The sequence below is a fragment of the Macrobrachium rosenbergii genome, chromosome 26, assembly GCF_040412425.1.
Source record: "Macrobrachium rosenbergii isolate ZJJX-2024 chromosome 26, ASM4041242v1, whole genome shotgun sequence".
In the NCBI taxonomy this organism is placed as follows: Eukaryota; Metazoa; Arthropoda; class Malacostraca; order Decapoda; family Palaemonidae; genus Macrobrachium; species Macrobrachium rosenbergii.
In genome coordinates, this window is record NC_089766.1 from 42,108,844 (window position 1) to 42,122,699 (window position 13,856).

Sequence of the window (13,856 nt, forward strand, 5' to 3'; positions counted from 1 at the left end):
GTCTTCTAGAAAATGTATGAGCTGTCCATCTGATTTTCGGAATCTATTGGGTCTTTATGAGTGAGAAAGACTTTGCTTGAAACGATGATCGTGAATTTTGAAGTACAACTACCAATTGAAAGACTATGAAGAAGGTGAGGTAAAAGACAGATTTGTTCTTTATTGTACTTACAGGAACAGATCTAATTATTATTATTATTATTATTATTGCTAATAGATTCACAATTTCGTGAAAAACAATCTGAGTTATAGAAATCCACAATTAAATAGTAAATATATTACTATGTAAAAAGAAGCAAAGACTTTCGAACACCTGAACGGTGTTCCTTCCTCATCATTTTAACGTCAACACTGATGAGGAAGGAACACCGTTCAGGTGCTCGTTCGAAAGTCTTTGCTTCCTTTTACATAGTAATATATTTACTATTTAATTGTGGATTTCTATTACTCACATTATTATTATTATTATTATTATTATTATTATTATTATTATATTATTATTATTATTATTATTATTATTCCAATGTTTACCATCCTCATCACTGTTACACTTAATGGCTTGAAATCATACTGCAAGATGATATATAAACTATCTATTGCTCCTCAGATTCAGTTGTTTATACGATCTCTTGTGTCATGTTATTGCATCTGAGTCAGTTTCATTTTTTCATCACATTACACATCATTTGTTCATCTCAGAACTTAGAGATTTTATTCCCTGTTGCTGGTGTCCCTGTGCACCCACAGACACTCTGGTGTTCTTGTGACGCCACCGTGAAATATTCCAGTCTTCTTCTCTGCTCTTTCCTCCTCCACGCCTTCAGCCCTGGGCAAGGGCTGAGGCACATGGAGGATGTGGGTGAAAAATAGGCCCCTGGCTCATCTTTCGTCCACATCAGCCCATATGCTCTTCTCAGGTCCCTCTTATCAGTTCATCTCCTTATCAGACTCCTTAAATTTACAGCCATATTTTCAAGTCTGCATTTCTGACATAAACTTACACACACACACACACATATATGTATGTATGTATGTATGTATGTATGTATGTATGTATGTATGTATGTATGTAAATATACTGCATGCACATTAAATACATATGTATTCATGCAATCATGCACACACGCAATCTTATATTGTGTACAAATGTTTTTATATACATGCGTAAGTACATACAATTTCTTGTTGAAATCGAATTTCATAATTTAATCGAGAGAGAGAGAGAGAGAGAGAGAGAGAGAGAGAGAGAGAGAGAGAGAGAGAGAGAGAGAGAGAGAGAATAAATACTGAAGTAATATTACTATTAGTGTCGTTTTCTGTCTTTGTCTGACAAAATGATTTTTTAAAAACTTAAAAACGAAAACATGAAACAGACGAAATGGATCGATCTGTGCTCGATATGATGTTTATTTGGATCTCTCTCTCTCTCTCTCTCTCTCTCTCTCTCTCTCTCTCTCTCTCTCTCTCTCTCTCTCTCTCTAATATTAAGAGTTCATTAACAACGACCAAACGCGTGAAATGGAGTCATATGATCCTTAGTTAACATTCCAGCCCGACGAGAGAACAAAACGAGCGAATCTTAAACTAGTTTTTCCTTCCCACTTCTTCTGTGACGGCAATGTGGCCTCAGTTGCCCACAGGCAGTGTGGCCTGAATTATCAACAGGCACTGTGGCCTGAATTGCCCACAGGAAGTTTGCCCTGAATTGCCTACAGGCAAAACCCTCGAAGGACGTTTTATGATCCGAATCCATTTCAGATATTACACTCACACCCAGGAGTGCAGGAACATGAAAGAGTTCGTTTCTATTTCATCATCTCCCCCCTTTTTTTTACGCTTTCTTTACGGCTCGAAATAATCCAGAATTGATGATGGCAACAAGGTACGATAACTCTTTCCTTCTCTACGAAAGCGCACTTGGAGGCGCTGGAAATTTATGTGTGAAACCACATCAGGTGAAAGGCTGATATTCGAAGATTGGAAGGATGTGCAAGACTGCTTATTCCAGGAGCTGACTAAATTTCATTCTCAACACATAACATGCATACACACACAAATATACACGTATATATATATATATATATATATATATATATATATATATATATATATATATATATATATATATATATATATATATATATATATATATATATATATATATATATATATATATATATATATATATATATATATATATATATATATATATATATATATATATATATATATATATATATATATGTATGTATATATATATGGGGTAATGTGTTTGATTTTAGAATTACTGTGTATATTCAGTCATAGTGTGATGAAACGGAAGAGATGCTTCAAAGTGGAAGTAGGACGATCGCACAGTTGCAAAATCATTGCAGTCAGCAGATAGTTCGATTGCTTCAGCTGTTTTGGTTCGATGAACACACAATTTTGACGCTGATATGTGAGGCAACCGACCGAGTTGGTATGCAAGTACGTAAGTTCGTGTGTTAGAAAAATGGAGATTGTGTCTAATTGTGCCCAAAAGTTAGGTCTGGTTGATTATTAACTAAGCAAGAGCGATATCGTCCAGACTTGGCTTTGTGTGTTTCCAATCTCTTAGAAACCGGCAGTTAAGGTAAATCCAGACTTCTCTTTTTTCTGTGTGGACTGTGAATTCGTGAATTTACTATATCCAAGACACTTATGAATTTGTGGGGAGAATTGGACATAGTCATTTATGTCACTTTAATATTGTATTGTATTGTGTTCTGATTTGACATTTATTAACCATGCATTTTAGACTTTCATTATTATATCACATGCTTGTATACTGTATTTGTGGGAGATTACTATTTGTTTGATTTTCAACAGATGTCTGTGGGATTGCTGTGGTTATAGAGAAAGAACACTGCAATCTTTGCAGTTTAGTGGTTGCTTTCAATGTGGTTGACTTTAAGACTAGACGTATAATGTCTACGATGGAGTGTGTGGGAGTTTTGAGTGTAAAGGCTTTTTAGCCAGAGTAAGATTAAATCTTGAATTAGACTATTTTTGACTTGATAATTCATTTATTATGCATTTTAATCTTTTCTTTGTTAATTCATTACTTGTTGGGTTTGTTTGATAATAAATCTATTTATGTAGGAAAGATTGTGTTTCCTTAGAGTATCCATTTTGAGGATGGTGTTAGAGAGAGAGAGAGAGAGAGAGATGCGCGGATTGAGTGCTGAGTACGAGAGAGAGAGAGAGAGGGAGAGAGTTGCGGGTTACCCCGTTTTCTGAAGATAGGCCGTGAAACACGTTACGTAGCATTTCCAAAGGAATGTTTGAATCTGTAGGTATAACAGATTTTATTGGTGGCAGCGGTGGGATGAAAGTTTTATTGGTGGCAGCGGTAGTCATTAGTTTTATTGGTGGCAGCGAAAGTTTAAAATGATAGCAGCGATGTTTGGGGTTAGGATAGCGAAAAAGGGATAGGAATTAAATAGGCTAGTTGATAACACTACGCCTGAGGGCACTCGCTGATAGCTGCGGGGCCGGGAGCAAATGCATTTATGATTAGTGTTGAGATCTTGTGCGATGAGACAACTACATGTCAGAGTTACGCGTCGATACGGTGATTTTTTTTTCTATTTAAGTATTCGGGAGTTGTGAATTGTGAAAATAGGTCTGAGAAATATGTAGAGTAGTTTGGGGTTAAGAAAACACCCAGATAAGTGTGAATAGTGGCGATTGTGAGTTAATTAAGTGAAATGGTGAGCTTGCAATTTCTAAGCGAAGATAACACCTTCCATCTTTTCTTCAAGTTGGCGGCCTCCCATTCTCGCTAGTTGCGCAGGGCTCCGTTTTCTGTTTAGCAGACACGAGTCATAAGGCAAGTTCTTCCGTTTTCTTTTTTTTGGGGATTGTTTTCTTTCGTCCCTCTTATTTGGTTTCCTTTCATGTTATTACGCTCAGGGCGTGTGATTATTCACAAAATGCCTGACTCAGACGCAAGTACGTCACAATCAATTGTATGCCATAGGTTGACGAACTTCAATGCAGGCATTACAAATTTTAAAGGGTTAGTTGACGGGAAGTTGACTCAAAATGTTGAAACATTCATTGAATCAGTAAATAATTATCTGAATTCTAAGAAAATTGTGGATGGCGCCGAAGCTTTAACAGAAGCAAAAGCTTTCGTAGACTTAGTCAAAGGGGATATTGGAGAACGAGCACGCAATTTCGGGTTCAGAAAGTGTAAATCTTGGAAAGACCTTCAGGAATTTTTACGTGCATCTTATGGCAGGATCGACCAAGAATGCGTTGTTCGGAATTTGCGAGCTCTTATCAGAACTAGGAAACGTAATGATTCATTAATCACGTGCAGTGCTCGCTTATTTGATGCAGTAGGTGAGATAGAGAAATCTATGAAAAACTCTCCATGGGTAAATGGAAATAATATCTCCTTAGATAATTTTGAAAATTGTTACACTTCGCCTGCCTTTTGACGACGATTCTGGATGTGGTTGTAGATGGTTTCGATAAAAGAATTGATCAGAATACAGATGAATCCTTTTTGTTTGCTCAGATTAATAAAAATCTATCAAAATGTCCGACGCTGGACAGTAGTTTTGTGAAGGGAGGTGCTAAAATTTCAGCAGCGATTTCGAAACCACAGAATAATGCTAGTACTTCACATCTAGGAAATGATGCAGGAGTGAAAGCATGTGCGTGAGTGGAGTTGAAGAAAACTCCAGAGAGATCAGTCACAACGATTCGTTGTTTTAACTGTGATAAGGTGGGACATAGTAAGTCAAATTGCAGAGTGAGATATTGTTCAGCTTGCAAATCTTCAGACCATGGGTGGAAATTTTGCCCAGCCACAAAGAATAGAGATTATTCAGGGAAAGCACAGGGTGGTTTTACTAGATATGACAGAAGAATTCCACATGATGCAAGTTCTAGGTACACAAATGAACATCAAAATTTTCACAGGATAAGTTCGAAGACGGACACAGGATAATGAGCAATCAGGTCTTAGAGTCACCACAACATAGGCCGATTGTACGTGGTTTTTCTAATGGTATTGAAATTTCTATCTTCATTGATTCTGGCAGCTCAGTTAACCTGATAGACGCTGATTTTTTTCACTCGAAGTTTCCAGAATATAAATTAGTCCCTACTAATGAGACAGTGTGTGATGTACAGGCGAGAAGATTGAATATTTTAGGTTCGTCATCTCTTACGCTTTGTATCGGTGAAAAGACGATAGTAGAACCATTTTTGGTCATAGAAGGATTAGCCTTAGGTGAAATGGTTTTGCTAGGACACCCTTCTTGTATGCGACATAATATCAACATTCTTACTGGAATTCAGGGGATTACAATAGGTGAGCCAGGTTGTTTCGTTCCATATAGAAACATGGAAAAAGGTTGTGAGAAACCCAAGACGCAGACTGCAACATGTGTAACACATTCATTAGAGAATGAAGATATTCCACAAAAGTCTTTCAAAGGATTTTTGTTAGAAGATATTGAATTGCACCTGCGAGTTCCTACATTAATTAAAGTGTCGATGAAAGAGAAGAATTTGCCTTCTCAAGTATGCGTTGTCGAGGGAACCGAGAAATTCAAAGACGTTGTAAGTACGGTATCAGTAAATGAAGTTTCAGTCACAGGCGTAACTGCAGTAGAATTGGTAAGCTATCAAGATTCAATAGAAAAATATCACAAGGGTACTTATGTAATTGATTTTGAAGAGTTTAAGGAAGAACATAAGATAGTGAGTTTTTGTGGAGACGGTCATATGTTTCCCAACGAGGAACTACAATTCAGAAGTCAAGTCCTTCACGAACATTTGGCTAAGACTGATTATTCCAAGTATACAGATAAAGTAGAGAAAGTGTTGAAAGAATATTTAGATATTATTGCTTTGAAAGGAGATAAGCTAGGGGTTACAGATGTTTTAGAACATTCAATCCGCCTAGAGAAAGGTACAAATCCCATATATATTCCAGCGTATCGAGTTCCTTTTAAGATTAGAGAAGAAGTAGAAAAAGAAGTTCAGAAATGGGAGTCGGAAGGTATCATTAGGCCCAGTTCCTCGCCTTTTAATTTTCCTTTACTAGCGGTCCCAAAGAAAGATGGTAGCATCAGAGTATGCGTAGACTTTCGTAAATTGAACGAAAAGACATGCCCAGATAGATACCCTGTAGCCTGTTTGCCTGATTTGTTTGTTGAAATCGGTGGCAAGAATATATACTCGTCTATAGATCTCATGCAGGGATTTTTGCAAGTTCCACTTAGCGAGAATAGTCGTAAATTTACAGCATTTTCTATACCGAAGGGACATTATGAGTTTAATAGGATGCCTTTCGGACTACAAGGGTCCCCAATAACATTTACTAGGCTGGTTAACACAGTACTTCACGGTTTATTAGGAAAGTCGGTATTTGTGTACGTGGATGACATTCTCATATGCACAGATACAATCGAAGAACATCTAAAGGTGTTAAAAGAAGTCCTCAAGCGATTACGGTTCGCTGGGTTAAAGGTCAAATTGGCTAAATGTGAGTTTCTGAAGAAAGAAATTGTTTATCTAGGTCATGTTATCTCTAAAGAAGGAGTCAGAGTGAATGATGACAAAGTCAAGGCTATCGTGAGTTTTCCAGTTCCTAAAACCAGGAAGCAGATTCGTTCATTCCTAGGTATGTCGGGTTTCTTTCACCGTTTTGTGCGGAATTTTTCTACAATAGCGTCTCCATTGACAGATCTATTAGCAGAAGACGTTAAATTTGTTTGGGGTGACAGTCAGCAATTAGCTTTTGAGAAGCTTAAGAATGCTTTAGTGAACCCACCTATTTTGAAGTTTCAGATTTTAGTCAACCGTTCACCTTGGTGACTGACGCGAGTCAGGAAGGTATAGGTGCGTGTTTGATGCAGAAATTTGAGGAAAATTACATCCAATTGCTTTTTATAGCAGAAAGTTCAAAACGCGTGGTAGTAACGAAAGGCTGATGTCAGTTGTGGACAAGGAGGCCTTCGCAGTCATCTCTAGCCTTGTTCATTTCAAGATGTTGTTGATGGGAAATAAAGTTGAGATTTTTACAGATCATCAACCGTTACTAGAGCTTTTCAATAAGCCAAATTTATCGCCCAAGAGAGCACGTTGGTTTTTGAAATTGAGAGATTTTGATGCAAGCCTCAAATACATTGAAGGTAAGCATAATGTGGTTGCAGATGCATTGAGCAGATATTTTCCGGTTGAGGATGAGGGAGTACATACCGAATCCTGTGTGGAAGAAAAGAGTGGACATTTGGTGTCTCATGTCTCGGATACTAGTAGTTCTGAGATATCTCATGTAGGGGACAAATACGTTCCTATAGTGCATACTTTGGAGAGAAATAGTGTGTCGGCAGTCTCGGAAGAGATTGTTATTCGATGTTGAGGGAAACGCTGTGTGTTATATTACTGGTGAAAATGTCACTTGGGACATACCCTTGCTCGAAGAGAAGCAAGATGAAGATAAATTATTATCAGATGCTAAGGCATTTCTCAGGGGAGTTTTACCGAAGAGAGGTTATAAGTTGCCTTTTTCTGGACTAGAATTGGAGAATAATTTATTAGTTAGGAAAGTTAAGTATAACTTGCGAAGTAGTCTAAGTATGGGTGAAACTACACAAATCATTGTGCCAGAGAGTCTAGTACCACAAGTTCTAGATATTGTACATTGTAAATTTGGTTCTCCTCATTTAGGTGTTGATAAGACGTATGAAAACGTTAGGTCAAAGTTCCTTTGGAAAAATATGTTTCCCGCAGTAGAGGCCTTTGTGAAGAATTGCTCTATTTGCAATGTGAATAAGCCGGCGACGATGGTGTCGTGTCGTTTGGGTTCATATCCCATACCAAATAGGCCGTTTCAGAGAGTGCATATGGATATTCTGGGTAATTTCTCAGAATCTGCTTATGGGCATAGACATTTATTAGTGGTTGTTGATGAGTTGACTCGCTTTGTCGAGATTTTCCCGCTGAAATTCAAGTCAGCTGAGGAAGTAGCTATAGCGTTCTTTAAGGGGATAATTTGTAGATATGGTGTTCCTGAATGTCTGCTCACAGACAATGGTAGGGAATTTATTAATAAGACTTTGGAGGGTCTTGCCAATTTACTGGGAATAAAGAAGGTATCTATAATCCCATATAGGCCAGAAGCGAACGGGTTATGTGAGAGGGCGAATCGGAAAATAATTGAGGCCTTGCGCATGACAGTGGGTGGTTCCGATACACATTGGGACAGATCTTTGGATGAAGTTCAATATAGTATCAACACTATGGTGAATGACACAATTAAGATATCTCCAGCAGAAGCTTTGTATGGGTACAAGTTGAAAGGACCTTTTGATTTGTTACCAGAGCAAATTAAGGGCGATGTTACGGTTACTTCGTTGATAAATACAGCGAGAGAAAGATTTGTGTGTATTAGTAAAGAACTTGAACTTAGTTCGCGCGCAATGGTAGAGAAGAGTAACGCGAAATCGCGGGGTGTAGCTATTTCCATGGGTGATAGAGTGTTTGTTAAAGTGAATGTTCGGAATGATCCGAATTATAAATTAAGTCCAAAGTTCCATGGACCTTTTGAGATTGTAGAGATCAAAAAAGGGAATAGATTTGTAATAAAGGATGTAAATACTGGTGTGACGAAGTTGACCCATATTTCGAAGTTGAAGAAAGTTGGGATGTAATGGAACATTTGTATATAGTTAGAGGGGTAAATGGGTTGATATTTGTATACATATGATATTTATTGTTTTTTTTTTGTCTCGTGTTCATTCTAGATGAAGTAGAGAATAAGATGACTTTGCCAGTCTCTTTAACTAGGTTAATGAAGAAGTAAGAATAACGCTAGATAGAGTTGATAAGGGGATAGATAAAACGTTAGAATGGATTCCTGACGTTACTCCAGGAAGTTCACCTTCTGTAGAGAAAAGGAGACGTAAAAGAGCAGCACCTTTGGTTCTTCTAGGTGTTGGTGTGATTGCTGCGATTGGAGCTATGTCCATTGGAAGTTTAGTCAAAGTAGCAGAAGTTCAAAAAGACCTAATAGCTCAGGGGAAACAGTTAAATCAGTTGCAAGAAAGTAATGAGAAATTGAGAAGTGGTTTTGAAACAATTAGACATTCCTTGAATGAGTTGTCAGTTACAGTAGAAGGTTTGAAAGAAGATCTTGATGTGACAATAGCACTTCTTACGATCCAACATACTCTTCTTAATATTGAGAAAGAAACTGATTCTTTAAGGATAGAAGTGCAAATGCAAATAAAAGCAATTATTGCTGCAGCAGATGGTTGTGTGTATGGTGATGTATTACCTTTAGGATACCTAGAAAATGTTCTAAGGAATTCCGCTTATCTACATGGGGCGAAAGTATTATTCACAGGAGGAGATTTGTATTTATATTATAATGTTTTGAGGGTGAGATTGTCTGACCGGGGATTAATAGTATATGTTCCTGTCAGGACCATGAAACCTTTTCTTAGTTTTATTATTAGACCTTTTCCGAGTGCTTTTGGAGACTTAGTAGTGACATGGGATGGATTAGAGACCATGTTCATTTTAGGGGATCAGTATCAAGGTTCGGGAATCGATTATAAGACAGGATGTACCTTAGTTAGGGAGAAGTATGTGTGTGACAGTAATGTTTTCCAGTTGCGAGTTGTATCTGTGGGTGGTTGTGAATTGGCATTAGTTCATAGACAGACACCGACAGAATGTGACTTTGTACAGTTTCCACTTGAATACCACATAATCTCCACCAGAACTCTTACTGCCGTATACTGCAAAGAATGTCCTGTTACGACGGTGTTCCAGGGTAACAAGTTCGCGTCGTTCATTCTCCAGGGATCTAAGCTGTTTGATGCTTCATGCCGTGTGTTATCAACAGACTTCCTCGTAATTAGCCGTGCTGTGTTCAACAGTTCCGAGAAGATATTCATGCGTCATATGCGTAATGATCATGATGTGGTTCCAGTGCCTACAACAGGGGTACCAGTGACTATTCCACCGTTAGAAGAAGATGATCCAATAATGATCGAGTATCAGAAATACATCTTGCCTTCCATATTGATAATCTTAGTGGCTATTCTACTGATATTTCTTATTATGGGGGTAGTAAAGCTTATTTGTGCTTGTAAAGCTACATGCAAGGGCTCTAAGAAAACGACCCCAGTGACTTTGGAAATAGTTCATGAGAGCAGTACTTAAAACTGCAGTTCAGTAGACATTGCTGATTGAGCATAGCTCTATTTGTTATGTTTTATACATATGCTTTTATTTTAGTTCGCCATTAAAAGAGCGAGGCGCTCTTATGGGGTGGCCGAGCACTATATGGGGTAATGTGTTTGATTTTAGAATTACTATGTATATTCAGTCATAGTGTGATGAAACGAAAGAGATGCTTCAAAGTGGAAGTAGGACGATCGCACAGTTGCAAAATCATTGCAGTCAGCAGATAGTTCGATTGCTTCAGCTGTTTTGGCTCGATGAACACACAATATTGACGCTGATATGTGAGGCAACCGACCGAGTTGGTATGCAAGTACGTAAGTTCATGCGTTAGAAAAATGGAGATTGTGTCTAATTGTGCCCAAAAGTTAGGTCTGGTTGATTATTAACTAAGCAAGAGCGATATCGTCCAGACGTGGCTTTGTATGTTTCCAATCTCTTAGAAACTGGTAGTTAAGGTAAATCTAGACTTCTCTTTTTTCTGTGTGGACTGTGAATTCGTGAATTTACTATATCCAAGACACTTATGAATTTGTGGGGAGAACTGGACATAGTCATTTATGTCACTTTAATATTATATTTTATTGTGTTCTGATTTGACATTTATTAACCATGCATTTTAGACTTTCATTATTATATCACATGCTTGTATACTGTATTTGTGGGAGATTACTATTTGTTTGATTTTCAACAGATGTCTGTGGGATTGCTGTGGTTATAGAGAAAGAACACCGCAATCTTTGCAGTTTAGTGGTTGCTTTCAATGTGGTTGACTTTAAGACTAGACGTATAATGTCTACGATGGAGTGTGTAGGAGTTTTGAGCGTAAAAGCTTTTTAGCCAGAGTAAGATTAAATCTTGAATTAGACTATTTTTGACTTGATAATTCATTTATTATGCATTTTAATCTTTTCTTTGTTAATTCATTACTTGTTGGGTTTGTTTGATAATAAATCTATTTATGTAGGAAAGATTGTGTTTCCTTAGAGTATCCATTTTGAGGATGGTGTTAGAGAGAGAGAGAGAGAGAGAGAGAGAGAGAGAGAGAGAGAGATGCGCAGATTGAGTGCTGAGTACGAGAGAGAGAGAGAGGGAGAGAGTTGCGGGTTACCCCGTTTTCTGAAGATAGGCCGCGAAACACGTTACGTAGCATTTCCAAAGGGATGTTTGATCTGTTAGGGGTATAACATATATATATATATATATATATATATATATATATATATATATATATATATATATATATATATATATATATATATATATATATATATATATATATATATATATATATATATATATATATATATATATATATATATATATATATATATATATATATATATATATATAGTCAACATAAAATTAATCAGTCATTAATAATGACTGAAATTTGTCATCACGCGTAATGCTCTTAGGGGACATTTGATCCCCCCAGGAGCTAGTACTAAACACGGTGAAACAGTGAGTCACCTACAATGTTTCGCCAGGTTTAGTACTAGTCCCTGGGGGTCAAATGTATTTTGCCGTATTTAGTACTAGCTCCTGGGGGGATCAAATGTCCCTAAGTGCATTACGCGTGATGACTGAAATTTCAGTAATTACGTGTAATGACATATTACGCGTGTTGACTGTAACATATATATAAGGTTATCACATGTGCACGCTCAACTTTTTACACCCAAAAAATATTAAGCAAGATAGAAAAATAGACTAAATATCGAATTCACTATACTTTCGGACAACTTACACCAAGAGTATTTGTAACTGATGAGCGCATCTGCCCGGCTGGGAATCGGTACATGCACTTATGATTCCCCTTTGGTGTAGGTCATCCCAAAGTATAGTTAGTTCGTTATTAAGTGATATTTTTGGTTTATTAGATTTCACACATGCTTAGGAGATGTGTAGGCATTGGAGGTTATGAAGCTTGTTATTCCTGGACTTAATCCCTTTTGGGATTTCTTTTCTATGATTCATAGCTTTTTTTTTACTATAATGGGACTCGCCACTACTAACCATCTCTTGTACTGAAGGGCACCGTCAGCTACACGCCCTTAACATTTTAGAGTCTTCAAACATCCGGCTTCACTTTCACAGATGAAATCTTGTAGGGGCGAGGTCCTTTGCCTTAGAAACAAGAGGTGTAGTCCACAACAACAGTAGCAAACATTGATCTTCGCCAGCTGCCTAGTGCAGTCCATATGTAACTCTCTGGTGATAAACAGAAACCTCCTTCCATTTTCACTGAGGAAGGACAAAAGAGGAACTTGCTGCTGGAAGAATCTCTCATTTGACGATGTTTGGAGAAGAATCGAACAGAACTTCACCAAATGTCTTGAAAATAAAACAAACAGCCACTTAACTATGATGCCCTTCTTCCCCAATACGGAAAGTAGGATCCTTTAAAAGCTTCTTCTTCTTCTTCTTCTTCCTTGAATAGACTTTATGGAAGGGAAGGGGAGGTGGGAGTCATTACTTTCATTTCCTTTTCTCTTCCTGAGATTATATGGCCAAACTTTCAATAAACCCAATGAATATCTTAACTGTTATATTATTTTCAGAGTTAGTGAGTGATATAGTCTTTCGTTGGGGCTTTTAACGGCCCAATATCCAAGCCCCCCTGGCTAATAGAGAGAGAGAGAGAGAGAGAGAGAGAGAGAGAGAGAGAGAGAGAGAGAGAGATTAGCAAACGCTTCCCATTAAACCATGTAATGAACAGGAGTAGGCCTAATCCACAGACCAAAGAAAGAGGCTGTACTTTGTTTACGGGAATAATTCTTAAGAATTTTAAAAGGAACGTGGTATATCTGTTGCCTATTATAATTTAAGCATTTGCAGTGAAAATTAAACTTCCATATTTCAAACACTAATAACTAATAACAGGGAATGGAACACACTCTAAGCCAGTGGTTCTCAAACTGGGTGCCGTGGCACCTTGGGATGCCACAGACAGTGCCTAGGGGTGCCGCAAGATTGTCATGAGTTTTGTCTTGGCTAGATCATCCCAGTGAACATTTGCAAAAAAAAAAAAAAGGTTTGCAGAAGTCTTCATATAATTATTATCAGTGTGTCTACTCTAATATGTTCACACACACATATATATGTAGTATGGAAAATAATTTTATTCATTAAATAAGAAGTTAATTCATGCGATATGGTGGGATGGTGAAGAAGGGGTGCCACGGTAATGATTACATTAGTTAGGGTACCATCACTCAAAAAAGATTGAGAACCACTGCAAGCACATTCGTGGTGGAGTAACACTCGTGCGTTCCTCTGATTCTGCCGTTGTTACCGGACTATCCTATCTGTTCTCGGCTCAACAGTATGTGTCTGTTTCGGTGCGTGGAACAGTATGTGCGTGTTTGTGCATCTGTATATTGGTTTATACAGAGAGAATACATAAATTTTGGTTCACACAGAGATACAGATAATAATGTAAAAGCTATTCATATAAGACCAATGTACAGTCACTCAAAAATGTTTTGCAACATGTTCCAGAAGTTTTCGTTCACTTAACAGTAATTTGTTCTTTTGACATTTACACAGAAATGTAATTTTCTTATTCGACTTTGGTTATTAATCATACGTTTAACAATATAAAAAAGAATGGT